The sequence below is a fragment of the Ascaphus truei genome, chromosome 11, assembly GCF_040206685.1.
Source record: "Ascaphus truei isolate aAscTru1 chromosome 11, aAscTru1.hap1, whole genome shotgun sequence".
Taxonomy (NCBI): Eukaryota; Metazoa; Chordata; class Amphibia; order Anura; family Ascaphidae; genus Ascaphus; species Ascaphus truei.
The window spans coordinates 54,621,345-54,630,179 of NC_134493.1; positions in this window are offsets into that span (position 1 = coordinate 54,621,345).

Here is an 8,835-nt window from a genome sequence, read left to right on the forward strand (position 1 = left end):
ATGGCGGTGCTGGTGGACCCCGCGGTGTATGGGAAGAGAGACAGAGGGATGGGGTGGGATTGCCAGGGAGATGGCGGTGCTGGTGGACCCCGCGGTGTATGGGAAGAGAGACAGAGGGGTGGGATTGCCGGAGAGATGGCGGTGCTGGTGGACCCCGCGGTGTATGGGAAGAGAGACAGCGGGATGGGTTGGGATTGCCGGGGAGATGGCGGTGCAGGTGGACCCCGCGGTGTATGGGAAGAGAGACACAGGGATGGGTCGGGATTGCCGGGGAGATGGCGGTGCTGGTGGACCCCGCGGTGTATGGGAAGAGAGACAGAGGGATGGGTTGGGATTGCCGGGGAGATGGCGGTGCTGGTGGACCCCGCGGTGTATGGGAAGAGAGACTGAGGGATGGGATTGCGAGGGAGATGGCGGTGCTGGTGGACTCCGCGGTGTATGGGAAGAGAGACAGAGGGGTGGGATTGCCGGAGAGATGGCGGTGCTGGTGGACCCCGCGGTGTATAGGAAGAGAGACAGATGGGTGGGATTGCCAGGGAGATGGCGGTGCAGGTGGACCCCGCGGTGTATGGGAAGAGAGACACAGTGGTGGGTTGGATTATCAGGGAGATGGCGGTGCTGGTGGACCCCCGGTGTTTGGGAAGAGAGACAGAGGGGTGGGTTGGGATTGTCAGGGAGATGGCGGTGCTGGTGGACCCCGCGGTGTATGGGAAGAGAGACAGAGGGGTGGGATTGCTGGGGAGATGGCGGTGCTGGTAGACCCCGCGGTGTATGGGAAGAGAGACAGAGGGATGGGGTGGGATTGCCGGGGAGATGGCGGTGCTGGTGGACCCCGCGGTGTATGGGAAGAGAGACAGAGGGATGGGGTGGGATTGCCGGGGAGATGGCGGTGCTGGTGGACCCCGCGGTGTATGGGAAGAGAGACAGAGGGATGGGGTGGGATTGCCAGGGAGATGGCGGTGCTGGTGGACCCCGCGGTGTATGGGAAGAGAGACAGAGGGGTGGGGTGGGATTGCCGGGGAGATGGCGGTGCTGGTGGACCCCGCGGTGTATGGGAAGAGAGACAGAGGGATGGGGTGGGATTGCCGGGGAGATGGCGGTGCTGGTGGACCCCGCGGTGTATGGGAAGAGAGACAGAGGGATGGGGTGGGATTGCCAGGGAGATGGCGGTGCTGGTGGACCCCGCGGTGTATGGGAAGAGAGACAGAGGGGTGGGTTGGGATTGCCAGGGAGATGGCGGTGCTGGTGGACCCCGCGGTGTATGGGAAGAGAGACTGAGGGATGGGATTGCGAGGGAGATGGCGGTACTGGTGGACTCCGCGGTGTATGGGAAGAGAGACAGAGGGGTGGGATTGCCGGAGAGATGGCGGTGCTGGTGGACCCCGCGGTGTATAGGAAGAGAGACAGATGGGTGGGATTGCCAGGGAGATGGCGGTGCTGGTGGACCCCGCGGTGTATGGGAGAGAGACAGTGGGGTGGGTTGGGATTGTCAGGGAGATGGCGGTGATGGTGGACCCCGCGGTGTATGTTAAGAGAGACAGAGGGATGGGTCAGGATTGCCAGGGAGATGGCGGTGCTGGTGGACCCTGCGGTGTATGGGAGAGAGACAGAGGGGTGGAATTGTCAGGGAGATGGCTGTGCTGGTGGACCCTGCGGTGTATGGGAAGAGAGACAGAGGGATGGGTTGGGATTGCCAGGGAGATGGCGGTGCTGGTGGACCCCGCTGTGTATGGGAAGAGAGACAGAGGGGTGGGTTGGATTGTCAGGGAGATGGCGGTGCTGGTGGACCCCCGGTGTATGGGAAGAGAGACAGAGGGGTGGGTTGGGATTGTCAGGGAGATGGCAGTGCTGGTGGACCCCGCGGTGTATGGGAGAGAGAAAGAGGGGTGGGATTGCCGGGGAGATGGCGGTGCTGGTGGACCCCGCGGTGTATGGGAAGAGAGACAGAGGGGTGGGATTGCCGGGGAGATGGCGGTGCTGGTGGACCCCGCGGTGTATGGGAGAGAGACAGAGGGGTGGGGTGGGATTGCTGGGGAGATGGCGGTGCTGGTGGACCCCGCGGTGTATGGGAAGAGAGACAGAGGGGTGGGTTGGATTGTCAGGGAGATGGCGGTGCTGGTGGACCCTGCGGTGTATGGGAAGAGAGACAGAGGGGTGGGATTGCCGGGGAGATGGCGGTGCTGGTGGACCCCGCGGTGTATGGGAAGAGAGACAGAGGGGTGGGTTGGGATTGCCGGAGAGATGGCGGTGCAGGTGGACCCCGCGGTGTATGGGAAGAGAGACACAGGGATTGGTCGGGATTGCCGGGGAGATGGCGGTGCTGGTAGACCCAGCGGTGTATGGGAAGAGAGACACAGGGATGGGTCGGGATTGCCGGGGAGATGGCGGTGCTGGTGGACCCCACAGTGTATGGGAAGAGAGACAGAGGGATGGGTCGGGATTGCCGGGGAGATGGCGTTGCTGGTGGACCCCACAGTATATGGGAAGAGAGACAGAGGGATGGGTTGGGATTGTCAGGGAGATGGTGGTGCTGGTGGACCCCGCGGTGTATGGGAAGAGAGACAGACGGGTAGGATTGCCGGAGAGATGGCGGTGCTGGTCGACCCCGCGGTGTATGGGAAGAGAGACAGAGGGGTGGGTTGGGATTGCCGGAGAGATGGCGGTGCAGGTGGACCCCGCGGTGTATGGGAAGAGAGACACAGGGATTGGTCGGGATTGCTGGGGAGATGGCGGGGCTGGTAGACCCCGCGGTGTATGGGAAGAGAGACAGAGGGGTGGGTTGGGATTGCCGGAGAGATGGCGGTGCTGGTCGACCCCGCGGTGTATGGGAAGAGAGACAGAGGGGTGGGGTGGGATTGCCGGAGAGATGGCGGTGCTGGTCGACCCCGCGGTGTATGGGAAGAGAGACAGAGGGGTGGGTTGGGATTGCCGGAGAGATGGCGGTGCAGGTGGACCCCGCGGTGTATGGGAAGAGAGACACAGGGATGGGTCGGGATTGCCAGGGAGATGGCGGTGCTGGTGGACCCCACAGTGTATGGGAAGAGAGACAGAGGGAGGGGTTGGGATTGTCAGGGAGATGGCGGTGCTGGTGGACCCCGCGGTGTATGGGAAGAGAGACAGACGGGTGGGATTGCCGGAGAGATGGCGGTGCTGGTGGACCCCGCGGTGTATGGGAAGAGAGACAGAGGGGTGGGATTGCCGGAGAGATGGCGGTGCTGGTGGACCCCGCGGTGTATGGGAAGAAAGACAGCGGGATGGGTTGGGATTGCCGGGGAGATGGCGGTGCAGGTGGACCCCGCGGTGTATGGGAAGAGAGACACAGGGATGGGTCGGGATTGCCTGGGAGATGGCGGTGCTGGCGGACCCCGCGGTGTATGGGAAGAGAGACAGAGGGATGGGTTGGGATTGCCGGGGAGATGGCGGTGCTGGTGGACCCCGCGGTGTATGGGAAGAGAGACAGAGGGGTGGGATTGCCGGAGAGATGGCAGTGCTGGTCGACCCCGCGGTGTATGGGAAGAGAGACAGAGGGGTGGGTTGGGATTGCCGGAGAGATGGCGGTGCTGGTCGACCCCGCGGTGTATGGGAAGAGAGACAGAGGGGTGGGTTGGGATTGCCGGAGAGATGGCGGTGCAGGTGGACCCCGCGGTGTATGGGAAGAGAGACACAGGGATGGGTCGGGATTGCCAGGGAGATGGCGGTGCTGGTGGACCCCACAGTGTATGGGAAGAGAGACAGAGGGAGGGGTTGGGATTGTCAGGGAGATGGCGGTGCTGGTGGACCCCGCGGTGTATGGGAAGAGAGACAGACGGGTGGGATTGCCGGAGAGATGGCGGTGCTGGTGGACCCCGCGGTGTATGGGAAGAGAGACAGAGGGGTGGGATTGCCGGAGAGATGGCGGTGCTGATGGACCCCGCGGTGTATGGGAAGAAAGACAGCGGGATGGGTTGGGATTGCCGGGGAGATGGCGGTGCAGGTGGACCCCGCGGTGTATGGGAAGAGAGACACAGGGATGGGTCGGGATTGCCTGGGAGATGGCGGTGCTGGCGGACCCCGCGGTGTATGGGAAGAGAGACAGAGGGATGGGTTGGGATTGCCGGGGAGATGGCGGTGCTGGTGGACCCCGCGGTGTATGGGAAGAGAGACAGAGGGGTGGGATTGCCGGGGAGATGGCGGTGCTGGTGGACCCCGCGGTGTATGGGAAGAGAGACACAGTGGTGGGTTGGATTATCAGGGAGATGGCGGTGCTGGTGGACCCCGCGGTGTATGGGAAGAGAGACAGAGGGGTGGGATTGCTGGGGAGATGGCGGTGCTGGTTGACCCCGCGGTGTATGGGAAGAGAGACAGAGGGATGGGGTGGGATTGCCGGGGAGATGGCGGTGCTGGTGGACCCCGCGGTGTATGGGAAGAGAGACAGAGTGATGGGGTGGGATTGCCAGGGAGATGGCGGTGCTGGTGGACCCCGCGGTGTATGGGAAGAGAGACAGAGGGGTGGGTTGGGATTGCCAGGGAGATGGCGGTGCTGGTGGACCCCGCGGTGTATGGGAAGAGAGACAGAGGGATGGGATTGCGAGGGAGATGGCGGTGCTGGTGGACTCCGCGGTGTATGGGAAGAGAGACAGAGGGGTGGGATTGCCGGAGAAATGGCGGTGCTGGTGGACCCCGCGGTGTATAGGAAGAGAGACAGATGGGTGGGATTGCCAGGGAGATGGCGGTGCTGGTGGACCCCGCGGTGTATGGGAGAGAGACAGTGGGGTGGGTTGGGATTGTCAGGGAGATGGCGGTGATGGTGGACCCCGCGGTGTATGTTAAGAGAGACAGAGGGATGGGTCAGGATTGCCAGGGAGATGGCGGTGCTGGTGGACCCTGCGGTGTATGGGAGAGAGACAGAGGGGTGGAATTGTCAGGGAGATGGCGGTGCTGGTGGACCCCGCGGGGTTTGGGAGAGAGACACAGGGGTGGGTGGGATTGTCAGGGAGATGGCTGTGCTGGTGGACCCTGCGGTGTATGGGAAGAGAGACAGAGGGATGGGTTGGGATTGCCAGGGAGATGGCGGTGCTGGTGGACCCCGCTTTGTATGGGAAGAGAGACAGAGGGGTGGGTTGGATTGTCAGGGAGATGGCGGTGCTGGTGGACCCCCGGTGTATGGGAAGAGAGACAGAGGGGTGGGATTGCTGGGGAGATGGCGGTGCTGGTTGACCCCGCGGTGTATGGGAAGAGAGACAGAGGGATGGGGTGGGATTGCCGGGGAGATGGCGGTGCTGGTGGACCCCGCGGTGTATGGGAAGAGAGACAGAGTGATGGGGTGGGATTGCCAGGGAGATGGCGGTGCTGGTGGACCCCGCGGTGTATGGGAAGAGAGACAGAGGGGTGGGTTGGGATTGCCAGGGAGATGGCGGTGCTGGTGGACCCCGCGGTGTATGGGAAGAGAGACAGAGGGATGGGATTGCGAGGGAGATGGCGGTGCTGGTGGACTCCGCGGTGTATGGGAAGAGAGACAGAGGGGTGGGATTGCCGGAGAAATGGCGGTGCTGGTGGACCCCGCGGTGTATAGGAAGAGAGACAGATGGGTGGGATTGCCAGGGAGATGGCGGTGCTGGTGGACCCCGCGGTGTATGGGAGAGAGACAGTGGGGTGGGTTGGGATTGTCAGGGAGATGGCGGTGATGGTGGACCCCGCGGTGTATGTTAAGAGAGACAGAGGGATGGGTCAGGATTGCCAGGGAGATGGCGGTGCTGGTGGACCCTGCGGTGTATGGGAAGAGAGACAGAGGGGTGGGATTGCTGGGGAGATGGCGGTGCTGGTTGACCCCGCGGTGTATGGGAAGAGAGACAGAGGGATGGGGTGGGATTGCCGGGGAGATGGCGGTGCTGGTGGACCCCGCGGTGTATGGGAAGAGAGACAGAGTGATGGGGTGGGATTGCCAGGGAGATGGCGGTGCTGGTGGACCCCGCGGTGTATGGGAAGAGAGACAGAGGGGTGGGTTGGGATTGCCGGAGAGATGGCGGTGCAGGTGGACCCCGCGGTGTATGGGAAGAGAGACACAGGGATTGGTCGGGATTGCCGGGGAGATGGCGGTGCTGGTAGACCCAGCGGTGTATGGGAAGAGAGACACAGGGATGGGTCGGGATTTCCGGGGAGATGGCGGTGCTGGTGGACCCCACAGTGTATGGGAAGAGAGACAGAGGGATGGGTCGGGATTGCCGGGGAGATGGCGTTGCTGGTGGACCCCACAGTATATGGGAAGAGAGACAGAGGGATGGGTTGGGATTGTCAGGGAGATGGCGGTGCTGGTGGACCCCGCGGTGTATGGGAAGAGAGACAGACGGGTAGGATTGCCGGAGAGATGGCGGTGCTGGTCGACCCCGCGGTGTATGGGAAGAGAGACAGAGGGGTGGGTTGGGATTGCCGGAGAGATGGCGGTGCAGGTGGACCCCGCGGTGTATGGGAAGAGAGACACAGGGATTGGTCGGGATTGCTGGGGAGATGGCGGGGCTGGTAGACCCCGCGGTGTATGGGAAGAGAGACAGAGGGGTGGGTTGGGATTGCCGGAGAGATGGCGGTGCTGGTCGACCCCGCGGTGTATGGGAAGAGAGACAGAGGGGTGGGGTGGGATTGCCGGAGAGATGGCGGTGCTGGTCGACCCCGCGGTGTATGGGAAGAGAGACAGAGGGGTGGGTTGGGATTGCCGGAGAGATGGCGGTGCAGGTGGACCCCGCGGTGTATGGGAAGAGAGACACAGGGATGGGTCGGGATTGCCAGGGAGATGGCGGTGCTGGTGGACCCCACAGTGTATGGGAAGAGAGACAGAGGGAGGGGTTGGGATTGTCAGGGAGATGACGGTGCTGGTGGACCCCGCGGTGTATGGGAAGAGAGACAGACGGGTGGGATTGCCGGAGAGATGGCGGTGCTGGTGGACCCCGCGGTGTATGGGAAGAGAGACGGAGGGGTGGGATTGCCGGAGAGATGGCGGTGCTGGTGGACCCCGCGGTGTATGGGAAGAAAGACAGCGGGATGGGTTGGGATTGCCGGGGAGATGGCGGTGCAGGTGGACCCCGCGGTGTATGGGAAGAGAGACACAGGGATGGGTCGGGATTGCCTGGGAGATGGCGGTGCTGGCGGACCCCGCGGTGTATGGGAAGAGAGACAGAGGGATGGGTTGGGATTGCCGGGGAGATGGCGGTGCTGGTGGACCCCGCGGTGTATGGGAAGAGAGACAGAGGGGTGGGATTGCCGGAGAGATGGCGGTGCTGGTCGACCCCGCGGTGTATGGGAAGAGAGACAGAGGGGTGGGTTGGGATTGCCGGAGAGATGGCGGTGCTGGTCGACCCCACGGTGTATGGGAAGAGAGACAGAGGGGTGGGTTGGGATTGCCGGAGAGATGGCGGTGCAGGTGGACCCCGCGGTGTATGGGAAGAGAGACACAGGGATGGGTCGGGATTGCCAGGGAGATGGCGGTGCTGGTGGACCCCACAGTGTATGGGAAGAGAGACAGAGGGAGGGGTTGGGATTGTCAGGGAGATGGCGGTGCTGGTGGACCCCGCGGTGTATGGGAAGAGAGACAGACGGGTGGGATTGCCGGAGAGATGGCGGTGCTGGTGGACCCCGCGGTGTATGGGAAGAGAGACAGAGGGGTGGGATTGCCGGAGAGATGGCGGTGCTGGTGGACCCCGCGGTGTATGGGAAGAAAGACAGCGGGATGGGTTGGGATTGCCGGGGAGATGGCGGTGCAGGTGGACCCCGCGGTGTATGGGAAGAGAGACACAGGGATGGGTCGGGATTGCCTGGGAGATGGCGGTGCTGGCGGACCCCGCGGTGTATGGGAAGAGAGACAGAGGGATGGGTTGGGATTGCCGGGGAGATGGCGGTGCTGGTGGACCCCGCGGTGTATGGGAAGAGAGACAGAGGGGTGGGATTGCCGGGGAGATGGCGGTGCTGGTGGACCCCGCAGTGTATGGGAAGAAAGACAGAGGGATGGGATTGCCGGGGAGATGGCGGTGCTGGTGGACCCCGCGGTGTATGGGAAGAGAGACACAGTGGTGGGTTGGATTATCAGGGAGATGGCGTGCTGGTGGACCCCCGGTGTTTGGGAAGAGAGACAGATGGGTGGGTTGGGATTGTCAGGGAGATGGCGGTGCTGGTGGACCCCGCGGTGTATGGGAAGAGAGACAGAGGGGTGGGATTGCTGGGGAGATGGCGGTGCTGGTTGACCCCGCGGTGTATGGGAAGAGAGACAGAGGGGTGCGGTGGGATTGCCGGGGAGATGGCGGTGCTGGTGGACCCCGCGGTGTATGGGAAGAGAGACAGAGGGATGGGGTGGGATTGCCGGGGAGATGGCGGTGCTGGTGGACCCCGCGGTGTATGGGAAGAGAGACAGAGTGATGGGGTGGGATTGCCAGGGAGATGGAGGTGCTGGTGGACCCCGCGGTGTATGGGAAGAGAGACAGAGGGGTGGGTTGGGATTGCCAGGGAGATGGCGGTGCTGGTGGACCCCGCGGTGTATGGGAAGAGAGACAGAGGGATGGGATTGCGAGGGAGATGGCGGTGCTGGTGGACTCCGCGGTGTATGGGAAGAGAGACAGAGGGGTGGGATTGCCGGAGAAATGGCGGTGCTGGTGGACCCCGCGGTGTATAGGAAGAGAGACAGATGGGTCGGATTGCCAGGGAGATGGCGGTGCTGGTGGACCCCGCGGTGTATGGGAGAGAGACAGTGGGGTGGGTTGGGATTGTCAGGGAGATGGCGGTGATGGTGGACCCCGCGGTGTATGTTAAGAGAGACAGAGGGATGGGTCAGGATTGCCAGGGAGATGGCGGTGCTGGTGGACCCTGCGGTGTATG